The following is a 17,093-nucleotide window of genomic DNA, read 5'->3' as shown; positions in this document are numbered from 1 at the left end:
TAAAAAGCAAATCAAATAACACTCCTCGCCATTCACGCCCCAGAACTCGAAATACATGATTTACAGTTCTCTGTGTTAGAGGAAAGCACATTTATTATATTATTCTTTCAAATAACACGTTTCACAAGTTACTTCACTTTCAATGTGTAATTTCTTATCATCACTAACAATCATCTTGTTCCGATACGAAAATAACCCCCTCCTGCAAAAAAAAAAAAATCCTGACCGTAGCAAGAGGGCGTGAACCTTCTTTATGCGATTAATCGGGTCCAATATTTCAATAAGTCTCTGCACACAAGTTTTTAAGAGTTTGAAGGGCCGCCATTTTGAACATTTTCGTCTGATTATTCTGGTTAACGAACTCATCAAGATATTTAAACAATTAATGTTTGTGCCAAGTTTCGTCTCAATCCGATGAAAATTAGGGTGGTTATGGGATTCACAAGTAGCGTTACAGATAGATAGATAAATAGACACACAGAGGGAGAGAGAAAAAGTGTTTTTCTCCTTTTTCGCACCCGTGGTGCGTCAGAGCTAAACCGGGCCCCTTTGCAAAACTATTGACCAGCCTAACCTAAACAGAAACCTCTTACTTGCTAACGTAGAAACGTGGTCGGGAGGTGTAAGGCATGTAGAAATTGTATTTTTAATAACCATGAGTATGGTCCACTTCCATGTTTTTCTTTTTACTTTTTGCAGCTACATCGGAACGTTCAATTTTTATTCTTTACTAATTGCAAATGGTGATTACATTTAAAATATGAGGAATTTTGGTGGCATTTGTTCGGATATTCTTCTCTTTTGAAATGAAGAAAAGAATAAAAGCAATACGCAAAGACAAAAAGTATTATCAGTACTAAACATTACCAATAATAATTGCTACGAAAAACTAAATACGACCTCTTTTAGCATCTCTCATGAACTGCATGTATTATTAACAAAAAATTTTTAAAAAAGTCCTCGCCAAAGATTCGAACTGGCGACCTTTGCATTTGTAAGCCAGCACTTTATCCACTACACCAAGGTCATGGCATGGTGAACGCTTAGTTGTCGGTGTCTTTGTTATGTTTGTGTTTTATGTTCCCACTTCGACAATTTTTACTCTTTTTTTCAAGTTTAACAGCTGTTTCTGGCTTTCTCTTTCGGTGTCGTCCTTTATTAACACTATGCACTATTCGTATTCATAGCTTGTGCCCTCTGCAATGTCTTATTGAGCTTAAACTTTTCTTTTTGTCCCTCAGTAAACATTTGATTGATTTAATTCTCATACTCTCCACGGATGGAGCGCAGGAATGCCAGACTCGAAAAATAGGTGTGCATTTACTTTCCCGACAGATATTACATGCAACATGTAACATGTCTGTGTACAGGCTATCAAACACATAATATGCAATGCATGTTTTGAACGCATGTGGAGTGCCTGTTCATTCAAACATGTTAACGTTAAAAACAGTCTCTGTAAAGGGAATGTTTCTGGAGCCTGGAAGTCATTCTTACAACATTTGTTCAACTATTCCTTGTCAGATGTTAAACATACAGCTGTTCATCGCCTGTACATTGTTGTTAGAAAGGGCTATGTACAGGCAGTGTATGGCCAATGCTCAACAGACGTCAATACAGGTGTACTTTTCTGTCGAATTGTATGTTTTCTTCACAGAATCATTCATTGATATCCAACATCTACCATGTCTGGGTACAGGCTATCAACGCATGTTTTGAACCCATGTGCAGTACCTCTTCATTCCTAACAATGAATATTAAAACCAGCCTCTGTAAGGGGAATGTTTCTGGAGTCTAGAAGTAGTTTGCACAACACCTGTTCAATTATTCCCTGTTAGGTGTTAGACATGCAGCTGTACATTGCCTGTACATTGCTGTTAGGAAGGGCTATGTGCAGAAAATGTATGGTCAGTGCAGAACGGACGTCAATACAGGTGTGCTTTTCTGTCGAATTGCATGTATTTTTCACAGAACATTCACTGTTCAACGCATTTTTGAGCGCTTGTACAGTGCTTGTTACTTTTTTAACATGTTGAAGGCAAAATTAGTGTCTGTACATGCACTGTACATTGATGTTACCGAGCTCACTGTACAGCATATATCTGTTTGCCTCAAAATACACTGCTCCACAAAACTTGAGCAACCCGAGAGAACGTGGTAAGTAGATATCCCCCTGTTCATACCTGTTGGAAAATTTTGGCCGTGGGAACGTTCACATGGGGCTTAAACCAGTGTAAACCAGTATGTTGCTATGCTAATATAAGGAATTATACTCTTGGACGCCTACCACATGTAGAAACAAGATGAAACATGCCTTTTTCTTGTTCTTATCGTGTATTGGCTAGTAATTTAAATCCCCAAACCCCCACCCCTCCTGCAAAGAGCGTAAGCGGAACGTGTGTGCTTGTGTAGATCATTCTGTTAGCAGTTGTTGCAAAGGAAGAAACGTCAAATTTAATTATGTCATCGTCAATGAGTTTATTAGATAAGCTTAATAAGCCATCAATTGTACCCTTTACAAAAATGCGAGATTTGGAGATTGGAGTACCATTTCGTATTGTAAACTGTGAGATAATTACAACGGTATATGGTAGGAAGGCATGTGTGACATTTGAAGGAGGCGAAAAGGTGATTTTACCAGGACGTTGTACTGAAAAATTGGAAGCAGATAATGGTGCATTATTAACGTATTTACAAAGTGGAAATGTCTGTTTAATATACAAAGGAATGAAGATTAATGTATCTGGGCGTAACATGCACGATCTTGAATTTACTGAACTGGTATACTCATCGTAAGTGTATGGTAGCATGTACAAACAATATGAAACATGAATTTTCCTCTTCGCCCCCCTTCCTCTTCATGCATGCGCAGTCATCTGTATGCATAGTGTCGTTATTCTGTGTTGAGCAGTTACTGGAGTAACATGTCTTTAAGTGCTTGTGCATCAACAATGGATACCAAGAAAGAGTATTTGTTAAATGTTCAATATGGACTTAATTCAATGGAAACCAAATTAATTTGTATTGGACTGGATAGTGATACACTTGAGCCAGTGATTCGTGTTGGTAAAGGACTTGTGTTTGGAGTGGAGTTAAATTTGGCTGAGTGGGAGAAACTTGTACATTTGACCCCATTTGTTGCGGACTATTTAAATTCTCAATTGGAAATTACATTTATAAAATCTCTTGGTCGAAAAAACGAACTGGTGGTGCGAAAACTAATGGGTGAAAAATTAGTGATGTTAGAGAAGAAAGGAATACTTCATGCTCCTCGAAACACTGTGTACTTAACTTCAAGTCATTGGCTTTATTTCTTGGAAATATTACCGTGTATTGAACATGTTGTGAAAAACAGTAAAGTTCGTAGTGTTGTGCTACGTGAATATTTTGACTTGTGTACAGATACTATTCGTAAGCATGTACAGTAAGAGACCCTTCTGGATGGTACAGCCATATGGAGATTTACGGCAAGAGAGCTCCACCAGTTGACTCCAAAGTATTTGCCGGGAAGTATTGCAACCGAATTAGCTTTAAAAGAAGGCGGGTGGCATAATCGCCAGGCACTGAAAATTCCCGTACACTTGGGTAAATTCCCACTACCGTCTACAGCATCATTTCTCCAAAATGAGATGAATCTTAGACGTTTAGTTCTTATGCCAAACATACTATTTGATATTTGTCCTATTAGTGAAGACAAAGTGCAACAAAAAATTAAAGTCCAATCCTCTTGCTATTGTAATAAATTCTCTTTAAGTCGTTTGATCTGAAATGACTTTGCAGAACCTGAATAAATAATCTGTCACTTTAGGGGATGGGGGTTAGGAAGAGCGAATGCTCCCCTCCTACCGTATGATAACATATACTTTTAATCAAATGCTTAGCGAGAGCGGTATAGCGCTTTTATGATTTGAAATCTTGCTCCCAAGTCATCTTGTGTCATAACTGACAACATAGGAGAACGGGAGATGCAAATATGATGAAGGAGAAAAACACTCACATGTGCAAATTCAGAATTGGAGACAAAATTATCGGATAGCATCCATATTTTGTCGAAAATTTTGATTTTGTAAGTAGACATGTAAAAGCTCAGCCGAACCTGAGAGCATCCCATTACCAATTGTTGAATTCGAGTGGAGAACTCAGTTGAGAGCATCAGATGATTAGGGAGGGAGAGAAACATCTTAAGATATGGGGAACGAACAATGGAAAAAAATACCAACCTTCCCCGACCGGACTCGAACCCTCAACCCCATGATTATCAACCCACGCCTTAGCTCACTCATCCACGGAGACACACAGGATAACAGACAGTCATACGTCAGGAAAAAACGTACGTTATGACCAGTGATTTATTTGTAAGGGGAAACTAGAGAAATTCCCCGTCTCTAGTTTTTCTTTCCTTGGCACTAACTTAATTACTGTTGTCCCAGCCTGAGAAGAATATTTTCCACCTCTCTAGAAAATTTCCTAAAAATTTGCATACACTTTAGCAACACAAAACATTTATTCATCGATGTTCTGCATAATTATACTTATACAAACGAATTATTTCCCATTCTATGAATTCCCGTACCAAGTAAACTGAAGTACTGAGTATGAAATTCTATATCTCGCGAATAGTTTTGCAGAAAATAACTAAACTAATTTTTCTATTGGAAACAGGGAGAAGCACACACGCGGGGCTTAGGAAGCAGATTGCGCCCATAAGATTTGTTTTGGTCAGTAAGGGACATGAATTTACATTCAAATGGCAAAATCACACCTTTAATTATACCATAATTTTACTTTTAAGAGCGCCAAATGGGTAGAACGAAGGCATTCTTCTTGGCTTGGAAGAATAAAATTATGGCTGAAAGTGGAAGTAAAAAGACTGATTATGATCAGGAACAATGGATGCTACCAAGCAGTGGCGTAGCCAGGAGGTTTGGAACGCCCGACATTTGTAGAAGTTGTTAATATAAGGCCTAAGATTGCGGTTTTATTTAAACTTTCCCGGGGTGAACCTCCGGACACATCCCAAATGAACATTTAGCCAGCGGCCCTCCTGAAATCAAATCCTGGCTACGCCCCTGCTACCAAGTGATGCATTCTCTGTCATAAGAAAATGCATGTTTTCCGTGGGATACTATCTTTTCCCCATTACTATTAGAATGAAATCGCTACACATTCCTTGCTACCATATCGCGATTTAATTAAATGTTTTAAAAGTTTTTACAGCTGAATAACCAAATCGATAACAGCATGATCTATCTCTTTGCAGTTCACCCAAGACACTATAGAAATATCGTAAAACTTAATAAAAGGAAAAAAAAGTTCTTTCACAGCGTGAAGCTTACGATTATTGCCATATATTTATAGCGTAGATGTTTCGTGTATCTTATTCCGTAGCTCATTGGATCCGTGCAGACTTCCCATTTCCGCGACCCGTGTTCGAATCTCCGTGTCGCTATTTTTCCTTTTTATTTTATTATTGATCAGGTATTCTGCTTGTATTTATTTATTTTTTCTTGTCAAGCGAAAAAATGAAGTAGAATTTTTAAAGGGTAAAACTTCTAGATTTGACTGTTAAAAAAACTATGAATAAGATTACAGCTCAAAATAAATTGAATATGGTCAAGGAAATGGATTTCAGCTGTTTTGTGTGTGATCAGCACATTGATTTCCATCATCCCTATTTCAGGAACTAAATATCACTAATTTTATTTTTTTCGTTTTTATATAAAATTCTCATCTTTTTGTCCTTAACAAAACAGAGATTATTGTTCAAATTGTCACTATGGGATTACATTTCATTATATAATGAAATGAAACTATATATATATATATATATATATATATATATATATATATATATATATAGATAGATAGATAGATAGATAGATAGATATACTTAAAAATATCGAAAATTAATATGACAAATATTATGAACAATTTTATAATGGAACTAAGCAATGTTTTATAATACCATAAACTGAATGAAATGCAGGGTATTCGAAGTTAGCGATAATCTTGGCAGTAGATATTGAAATACAAGTTTCTTGAACACATATGGACACTTCACCTTGAAATATACACATTGAATTTGATTCTCGATAGAATCTGAAATATGTTAAGAACTTTAAACCTTGAATAACGCAACACAAATTTGAATCCCATGGTTGTAATATGTCATTACAAACTCACTCTTTTTATATAAATCAACCAATTTAAAGGCGGATCTTTGATCAAAAAGTATTTTCTCCTTTGCATATATTTCAGGGAGAACATTTAACGTTAACTTTTTATAAGCAAATGTAGCAACTGATCAAATTGAATAATGCTAAAAATAGCCTACTTCGCTTGCTAGAACTTATGTTTGGTAGAAGTTCATACATCAAATAGTTTTTTTGTTGTTTTTTGTTTTCTTAAGTTTCTGAATACTTCGGAAGATTTTAATAGAATGCTTGTAATTATACATTTATGGTTGCTCTGTTTGATATGAAAAAATATTTATTATGAAGAAAATGGTCTGCAGAGCTCTTTGTGGAATGTCTGTTATTAGTTGTAGTAGTTACTTTTACTTTAGCGTCCCATTCAGCAGCGGGGCTATATGAGACATGGACTTACAGCTTAACGTGGGATCCGAAACCATAGGCTTCTACTGAGAATCGAGCTCCGTTTTTAGGAAAAAATCTAACCACATTCAGTTCCTACCCGTTGGGGTTAAAACATACCCTATTATCATACTGGTATTTTGAAGCAATGATAATTGGTTACAAATTTCGTGACCTGGAAGCAATCACACTCGTGTCCCGGCATGACCGGAACAGACCTGAAGACGGCGACCCGTCGTCATACGCACGATAACTTTCTATGATACTGTTAAATATTAAAGTTAATACATCATTTTTATATCAATAAATAACTTAAATAAAAAAGGCAGTAAGAATACTACTAACGTATATCTACATAGTATATAAATGAAAAATGCGTTGTCTATCATAACGAAAAATGGGTGAACCGTTTGAAATGAATATTTTTGACATAGTTAACCTCTATCTTGGACTAGGTTGTTGAGATCTTGCTCGGGAGAGTACTCCCGGAAGTAGTAACTAAATACACGATTCTGGTTGGTGTTATCCGTATCTTGCTACGTAGCCTATACCTAGGTATATAACAAAAATCGTACACTTGTTGCTATCGGTCTCCGTGGTCGTGCGCGCTTGCGTTGTAGGCTAGTAACAAGAATTGCTTTTGGCGTGAGTTCAAACCCGGCCGAAGGAAATTTTTCTATTTTTTTAAAAATCGTTCATAACACGTTTTTCTTTCAATAAAATATGATGAAAAGAGTACTCAAAAAGGCGATTTGCTTTCTTTTGGGGAGATAAGTAGTAGTGCTGGAAGTAGTACAGAAGCGAATATAGATATATATATAACTTTCCATGAAATCATGAAAATAAAAAAAATGACTTCCAACTCTATTCAGAAGGTAGGTATATTGGCACGTGTCGAACCGAGTTGTTTGCTATGCGACGTTATGCCTTCAGGCAAACTACTGGCTATCGTCTAGGTATGTCTGAAGTGCCACCATGAAGAAAGAAAGAAAGAAAAAAAGGTATGCTTGTTTCATGGGGAGAACAAAATAGAATAGTCTATCTGCTCCTTGACATTAAGTGTTTGAAACCGATGCTTTTGTAAATATCCATTTTTCTAATTTCCTTACGTCACTAAAGGGAAACGTTAATTCTCCTATATATGAAAGAAAAATATATCCCATATATCACACAGATAACGAAATAAAATAGCATATTTATCAACGTTTTTGCGTTAAGTGCTTTAAAATTGTTCAGAATATCTTTCCTTATTCCCATAATAAAAAGAAAAAATGAGAATTGTTAATTTCCATAGAAAAAGAAAGAAAAATATAATTATACTTATTAAACAAAAAAAATAAAATAAAAGGGTGCGGCAGAAATAGACGATGTAAAATGAACAAAGAAAACGTAACCCGATAAATAACCTGCTGATTGTTGTTTTGTTTTGTAAAGTGGTTCAAAGCATTGTATATGCATATAGGTTTGTTCGACTGTTCCGTGCGCATGCGCAGTATTGGAAGAACTACGTAAGCCTTCCGTCAGTAGCCATGGAGCGTTGATCTAACGAACATCGAGCTTTCGCAGTGGAGTGTTTCTTGAAGAACAAAGACTCTGCAACAATTACGCAGCGTAAGTATCGGCATCATTTTAACATTGGCAGAAATGGACATGTACCGACAGGACAAACTATCCTTAATTGGGTGAAAAAGTTCCGAGCTTCGTCTTCTGCAATATCAAAGAAATCCTCAGGTCGTCGACGTTCAGTGAGAACACCAGGCAATATAGAGAGGGTTCGAGGAGCATTAATTAGAAGTCCAAGGCGTTTTGCTCGTCGCCATGCTGTGTCACTTGGCATGTCAGATAGGAGTGTGCGGCGAATATTACACCAGGTTATATACTTCCACCCATTCAAAATTCAGAAGATTTACAAGTTGCTTCCTGAGGATTTTAATGCTTGCGTACAATTCTGCAATACGCTGTTGCAAATGATTAATGAGAACCCAAACTATATGCAGAGGTTAATCATGTCCGACAAGGGTCCTTTTCACATTCATGGGTGTGTAAATAAGCAGAATTACCGTTACTGGGCACCCAGAAATCCAAGGATGTTGCATGAAGTGCCCCTTCATAGCCCTAAAATAAGAGTATGGTGTGGTGTTTATTTTGATGGGACTATTGCACCATACTTTTCAACGACGAGGATGATAACACTGTAACTGTCATGTGTGCTCGGTATGTGGACATGCTCGAAAACTTTTTACTCCCAGAACTACGAAGGCGTCGCCTTAGACAGATGTGGTTCCAACAAGACGGGGCCACGTCACACACAGCAATTGCATCGATCAACATTGTTAGGAGGATGTTTACAGGACGGGTTGTCTCGTCGCTGCAATGTTCCTTGGCCTGCACGCTCGATCGACCTATCGACATGTGACTTCATCCTATGGGGTTACTTGAAGCAACAAGTGTATGCAACAAAACCTGGAACATTACAGGATTTGCGTGAATCCATTCAACATGCAATCCACCAAACCCCGCTGGACATGGTTCAACGAGCTGTGAGTGCTGTGAAGCGACGTGCAAATATCTGTTTGAATAAGCATGGTGCACACCTCATTGACATAATTTTCAAGACGTAGTTACCATTTGTAATGCTTTTGTATGTACACCTTGTCTCACAAAGGTTGAGCGCATTCTTAATTTTTGTTTAGAGGCAAAACTTTTCTAAGTCCGACTTCGGGTATCTTCGAAAAAAGTAAACCAGGTTCGAACCTCGAAGCCAACCTTTGCAATCGGGAAAAATCTTGCAGATGTGTTTTTCTTCTTTTAAATATAATAAGACTTGTTACCAATAATATATAAAAAGCAACATGGATTGAAATTCTTAATGATATCATATTTCGAAACTTTGTATTAATGTCAGCACATGCTTGTTTGTCATTTTGCTCTCCATACTTAATGGAACATTTAGATACGTAAACGAATCTTTCCATATGTAAAAGAATAGTGAAAGTTAAGACATAGAACATAATTCTCTCCTGAGTACTAAAATAAAAGTCAAAGTAGAACAAAAGCAGCGTTTGCAGTGGATATGAATGTAATTATCAGGGCCCGGGTCTTGTTGACCTAAAAAATTTTAAAAAGTGACCTATAAAATGACACTAAAATTCCTGTAAAAAGACCCCAAAACCCCCCAAAAAATGACCTTAAAAATTGCGTTTTCTCAAAGTTTTATTTCATTAAACGTTGACATTTTTTAATATCCGTTGGATTTTTAATTAAGATTTCTCACTCATATTCAAAAAGTTTTGTTTCAGTTAGTTGCAGTCCATTTATCACTTATGCCCATTGATCAGTCCATTGTACGGCATTGTAAGTATTGAAAGCGTCAGTTCACTCCCGAGTTGAAATTAGGAAGCAATAAAACTTAGCACGTTTAGACTACAGGAAAATAATAGATAAAACACGTTTAAAGCCCTTGTACGCCTTCTAATGCATTTTTAGTTATTCAAGTGATAACATTCATTGTAGTCAATAACCCAAAACTATCTGTTTGGCCACCTACCAACCCCCACCTTTCGTTAACCAGCTACAGTTTAGTTTTCATTAGCTTGTTAAGAATGCAGTTTTTCCACTCCAATAGTCAGGAAGTAAGAAAAGAGATTATTCAACTTTGTCTTTTCTACATCCGTAAACCGTGTTCATTTAAAGATTTCCTTATGTAGAAAAAAAGAATAAAAAGACCATAAGTGACCTAAAAGTTACCTTAAAATATTAAAAAATGACCTGAAATTTCAAAACAGCAAAAAGAGACCAAAAGTTGATCTTAAAAAACTATATTTTTAGAACCTAGAGTTGATGGATAACGTTTTTACTTGAAGTTGCCTTCTCCTATGCGGAACAGAAGAAAGTTGACTTGTCAACAAGATCCGGGCCCTGGTAATTATTATCTTAAATGCACCTATATATCGCCAGAAGTATGCTCCGAAAAGCGCTTGTGTTAGCTCAGTGGTATGCCGTTGGATTTCAAATCGTAAGGTTGAGGGTTCGATTCCCATCTGAGTCAACGTTTTTTTATGAAATTCTATTTTCCGCAATGCATGAAAAATTATATAAAATAATTACATTAAAATACGTCAGTTGTATATATATAACATATAATCATTGCAGAACATAGTGATGATTATGTTTAAAATATAACAGGTGTTCACAGTACGTTGGTATTCTACGATATATGTGAATGTTACATACAAATTAAGAAAATAATATCATCGCAATAAATAAATTATGTAGTGTATTTATTTGCAGCTATTTGTCATACAGGTTACTTCTCAACATTCGTATTACGGCATGTCATTGACATTCTTGAAAAAAATATCCGAGGCATAAGAAGAGGGTGTAAACAGAGAATCCAAAGTCGGAACGCTCGCAAGAAATTCACGAACCCCAAAGGTCACGTGAGCAGACTGGAATTGTCCTTATGAAGCATGTCACAGCAGAAGGTCTTTACATAGATTTTCAATTCAATACCTGATATATGCTTTTGTAATGTGGAAGTGGTGATGCCTTTGGTCGCTCTCTCTCACTTTCTCGCTCGCTCACTCTGTATTTATATATATATGAAAGTGGATGTATGTGTGTGTTTCGACATAATTCTGATATATCTAGAGCAATTTTAACCATATTTCTTACAATCTGGAAAAGAGTACTGTCGGGATACATATCAAAAATGCTAGAAAAGGATCGATATTAGTATCGAATCCATAGTTTCGTGGTCGCTTAGGTAAACAGTTCTACTTTCAATTCAAGTCCAATTAAGCTCCCATTATCACCCAGGGTGGTTACGTAGAAACAAAAAAATATCGAAATCAACCGATATTAGAGCCGAAGCGTAAGCTTTCAGTGCCGCATTTCCCATTAGTCCAACTAGGCCCGTGCCTAGAGGGCAACATATTTGAAGAGCGCAAAGTTTAAAATTTTATTTTTTTTGTATGAAAAAGTTTTAAAAATCGAGAGCAAATATACTATTTCATGAGCAATCCTCTTTTACTATTCTAATATATTTAATAACAGCGTAAAAAATCTAAAAATAATTCAGAACATGTTTCACATTTGTTATTTTTTGTTACGTAGTTGTAGCTGTAGCATGTAGTGAGTGGTATTTAACTGCAATAAATTCACTAATTAAGCATATTCGAATTAAGTTTTATTTGTAAGTTAGGGATCAAGGGGCGGAGAAATATGTAGTTATTGGGAGGGCCGAGAGCAAAAGTGCGTAGGGACGCCGAGCTTCTAAATGCAGCACTGTTCGCTAAATTAATTGGTAGAAATTTTAATGCCATTTAAGACCAAACTTAGTCCTAGCGGTGGCAGTATCCGTTTGCTGTCCTAGGACGAATGAAAGGGGCTGACATCAAAATTATAAAAAAGACCTACATTAGTGTCGAATCTATAATTTTGGGGGTCTCTTAGATAAAGAGTGGCACTTCCGATAACATGTAAGTTAAGCCCTCATTAACACAATGAAGGAGTGTGTGAAATTTGTGACATGTAGAAATAATTGAAAATGACCAATGTTAGTATACAACCCATATCTTTCGTGGTCCCCAAGTTCATTGGGAGCAGTTCTGATGACCTTTAAGTTTAAGTTCAACTTCCAGTAGGAGTAAGATTCCCCAGCACATCTAATAAGGAGAGTCGAAGGGAGTAACATATACAATGATTCAAAACGACCGATATTAGTGTAGAGTTCATGGTTTCGTTATCACCGCGATAAATAGCAACACTTCTGAACGAACATGTCAGCCTGATTTTTAATTTACAAGGGCAGCATCGAAGGCATTGCTCGCACAGTTCTATGTATTTTAATGTTCCTGTATAAATGAATATTCCAGCGTATTTCTGGAATGTCTGGGACAACCTTTACCAAACTTGGGGGACATATTACTTTCAATCTAAGAAGAAAATATTGTAGTAGTATGAAGTTACGGAAGTTTGGAGGTGTGACATGTAAAAATAATGTAAAACGACTGATCTTAGTTTTTTATCCATAATTTTCTCGGTCGTTGAGATGGATAGTGTTGCACGCAATGGAGGTTACATCCAAATTCATCCCCATCTTCACAGGATGATGGCCTGCGAGAGCTAAAACTAAAATCTCAAAAAATACTTATATATTTGTTGAATTCATAGTTTTCGGGGTGAGGAAGCGTTTCTAATAACTTTGGAAGGTAATTTGTACCCACTTCAAGATGGGCTTTTTAATAATATCAATTTCTCACCTTAAGAAGAAATTACCATTACAACTATGATATTAAGCCAACCTTCGCAATCGATGAAAAAATTATGTGGATGTATGTTTCGTCTTTTAAATGAAACAAGATATGTTAAAATCAAAGATGGAGTGGGTGAGTGGGTCGGTTGGTAAGTGGGTGAAATGGGTCAAGACTTGTGAGTGGGTCAGTGGATCGTGGGTCAAAAGGACGTGACCTACTACGAAACACCACTCACCGTGACTCACACTGGCCCACCGGGTGTCCACCCTTTTAGTTCAAAGATATTTCGTCCAAAGAACATTTCGTCCAGAGACATTTAATCCAAAGACATTTGGTCCAAAGGACATTTCGTCCAAAGGAGAATTATTTCAAAGGACATTTCGTCCAAAATACAATTGGTCCAAAGGACATTTCGTCCAAAAGACAATTGGTCCAAAGGACATTTCGTCCAGGGATGTTTAGTTCAAAGCACATTTCGTTCAAAGAACATTTGGTCCGGTAACGCTTGGGAGTCAAGGGTTTGTTTCTATTAGAAGAGTAAAAGTGATACATATAACATTATGACTCAGTAGCTTCTTATTTCTAAAGGAAATTTGAAATAGAGATTTATTCCTCAATTTTCATTTCGACAGAACAAATAATGCTGAGATATTCAGAAAAACGTAAACGCCTGAAAACAAGATGACCGAACAACAGGAGTGAGGGAAGGTTGCAGTGTGAAGTATGTTGCTGTAATAATTGCTAACATGACATCTAAAATTTTCAATTTATGAATGAAATAGTTCTAATATAAGTACCGGTAACTAAAATTAATGGAGTTTAAATTTGAGTAAGTTAAATATTAGGTATTCAAACCCTTGTGTTAGAAAAGTGAAAAATTATGTGTCAAGTATATTTGAAGAATTACTGAGAATAGAAAAATACACATCTGTGAAATATATTCTTAGTCCAAAGATAATACTCTTAAACAGTCACATTCTTGGCTGCAACATTGTGAAAAGTGATTGACAAATATAAGATGAAAGTTAGAACATTTCGTGTAGAATATACGTATCTTTTCAAGTTAACCACAAGTCTGGTTGCTATTCGTAGACTATTGATAGTGTGTAACTTCGGCAGACGTTTCTACATAATTAGTGAGTTGTATGACAAACCAGAATAGTTAACTTGTCTTGTATTTTTATTTCAGTGTTACTCCTTATGCAAATATAGTATATAGTTTTGCTTTCATATTAATTTTCTCGGTACAGCACAGTACATTCAAGATATCCATTGCAAAGTCTCAAACCAAATACAAGATTCACATTACCATGCGGAGGCAATGTTGTCCGCAAATAAAGAGGGAGTATGCTCTTCAAAGGGTTGTTTATCATTTTGGGAGGTGAATTCCTTAACCAACGAAGCTACAACTGTATTTCTGCGAAGCTAAAACTGTATTTTTTGTAAAATTATTAATGAAAGCAAAGAAAGGTGACCATTTAGTTTTCAGGCGTTTACGTTTTTTCTGAATATCTCAGCATATATTTGTTTTATCGAAAAGAAAATTGCGGAATAAATCTCTATTTCAAAATTTCCTTTAGAAATAAGAAGCTACACAAGTAACACTTCCCAAGTGTAACACTCCAATTTTGATAAAAATTTGGCAGGCAGATACTACACATAAAATAAATAAATACGTGTTTTTTATTTTCTGCGGAAAAACGGTTTTAGGGGGCAAAAGCCCCCACCCAAAATTTTGAAAGTTGTCGCCCGAAAGGCAAGAAGAAGTGGACCGAAATGTATGAAATCGTGCACAAATATTGTAGACGAAAAATGAGGGAATACGGGTTTCGTGTTTTTCTACAAAGAATGGTTTGGTGGGGCGCGGACCCCTCCAAACCTTTGCTCATGAAATATCAAAAGTGCTAGTAACAGTATGCCAGAAGTGCCTAAATTTACATGAAGAATTGCAACGAAACTTTGTGTGTGGACAATACACAAAAATAAATGAACACGGGTTTTTCATTTTCTGCGAAAAAAGGGTTATATGGTGCAAAAACTCCCACCCAAACTTTTGAAAATTGACGCCCGAAAGCCAAGAAGAAGTGGACCGAAGTGAATGAAATTGTACACAGATATTGTATTTTCCTGAAAAGAAAAAACTGTTGAGCGGACCGAGGCGTTGAGTGGCGGAAGGTGTGGACCGAAGCGAATGAAATTGTATATAGATATTGGATACGTAAAATAAGGTCTTTCGTGTTTCACAAGTGTCTGCATCTGATTTCTTAAAATTTGACAGATCAACAACAAGCACAAACAGTATAGTGTATTTTTTAGCATTTCAGGAGGCACGTTTAACCCTTACAATGATTTTCCGCATAAACAAAAACACGTGTCGATTAATTTCTTGTTGCTTTTGATGTGCCAAATTTGAAGCAAAGCGGATAGGGACACTTCAGAAACACGAAAGACCTTATTTTACATAGGGTCTCTAAAATGTCTACCCACAATTTCATTTGCTTTGGTCCACTACTTCCTGCGCTATTACGGTAATATTTACTTTTTTTCGGAGGAGGCCTAGGCCCCAACACTGTTTTTTCGCACAAATTAAAACACGTTTCGTTTTTAGTTTTTTGAATTGTCCCTATACGAGGTTTCGTTGCAATTCTCCATACTCTTTAAGAACCTTTGACGTATAATTATTTGCACTTTTGACATTTCGTAATCAACAGTTTAAAATGTCCGTGATATACGCAACCGCTTTTTTTTTCAGGAAAATACGAAACCAAATTACCTCAATTTACGTCTAGAATATCTGTGCACAATTTCATTCACTTTGGTTCATTTCTTGTGACCTTTCGGGCCTCAAGTTTCAAACTTTTGGATGGGGGATTTTGCCCGTAAAACCGTTCTTCCGCAGAAAATAAAAAAACCGTGTTCATTTATTTTTTGCGTATTGTCCCTACTCAAAGTTTCGTTGCAATTCTTCATGTTCTTTACACACATCTGACATACTGTTAAAAGTACTTTTGATATTTCGTGATCAAAGGTTTGGAGGGGGTCTGTGCCCCACGTAACCATTTTTCCAGGAAAATACGAAACACGTATTCCCTCATTTTACGTCTGCAATATCTGTGCACAATTTCGTTCACTTCGGTCCACTTCTTCTTGCCTTTCGGGCGTCAACTTTCATAATTTTGAGTAGGGGCTCTTGCCCCCCCCCCTAAAACCACTTTTCCGCAGAAAAACACGTATTCGTTTATTTTATGTGTAGTATCTACCTGCCTAATTTTTTCAAAATTGGAGTGTTACACTTGGGAGGTATTACTTGTGAGTCATAATGTTATATGCATCAGTTTTACTCTTCTAATAGAAGCAAACCCTTGACCCTCAAGCGTTACCGGACCAAATGTTCTTTGGACGAAATGTGCTTTGAACTAAACATCCCTGGACGAAATGTCCCTTGGACCAATTTTCTTTTGGATGAAATGTCCTTTGGACCAAATATCTTTAAGACCCATTGTGTTTTGGACGAAATGTCCTTTGGACCAATTGTCTTTTGAACCAATTGTGTTTTGGACGAAATGTCCTTTGGACCAATTGTCTTTTGAACGAAATGTTCTTTGGACCAAATGTCTTTTGGACGAAATGTCTTTTGGACCAATTGTCTTTTGGACAAAATGTTCTTTGCACAAATTGCCCTTTGGACCAAATGTCCCTGGACCAAATGTGTTTGCACTAAATGTCTGTGGACGAAAATTCTTAGGACGAAATATCCTTTGACGAAACGACCCCCAACCACCCACCGTCCCATTCTGTTCAGCGCATTGTAGACAGCATCTTCTGAATACTGGTGAGCTTGTCTACGTTTTACTTCAAGATCTCCATTTTTCTTCTTTTTTCATTTGTTTCTAATGAAAATAGTTCAGGCATTTTTGGATTTTGATATTTCCAATTGTAAGAGTGGCAATAGCAAGAGGAGTTCAATTTTGAGATACAGCTTGTGAGCTTTTAGAGGAGCTAACTGCTGGAAAAAAATCGAATCACCTGTAATATATGAATTATTATACCTAGTATAAAAAACTGAAAGTAACTATGTCTGCGTGATTATCACGGTCAAATTGCAAAGTCAAATGAAATGACATTTGGTATATAATCAGGTCCCAATCCCAACTGGAAAGTTATCATACGCGTATCACTTTCATTATAACATATATCCTTAGTGGGGAGTAGGTGTGCGAATTTTTGCGAAAAACTGAGTATC

The sequence above is a fragment of the Thermobia domestica genome, chromosome 6 (genome assembly GCF_964235325.1).
Source record: "Thermobia domestica chromosome 6, izTheDome1.hap1.1, whole genome shotgun sequence".
Lineage (NCBI taxonomy): Eukaryota > Metazoa > Arthropoda > Insecta > Zygentoma > Lepismatidae > Thermobia > Thermobia domestica.
Note: the sequence above shows the minus strand (reverse complement) of the source record.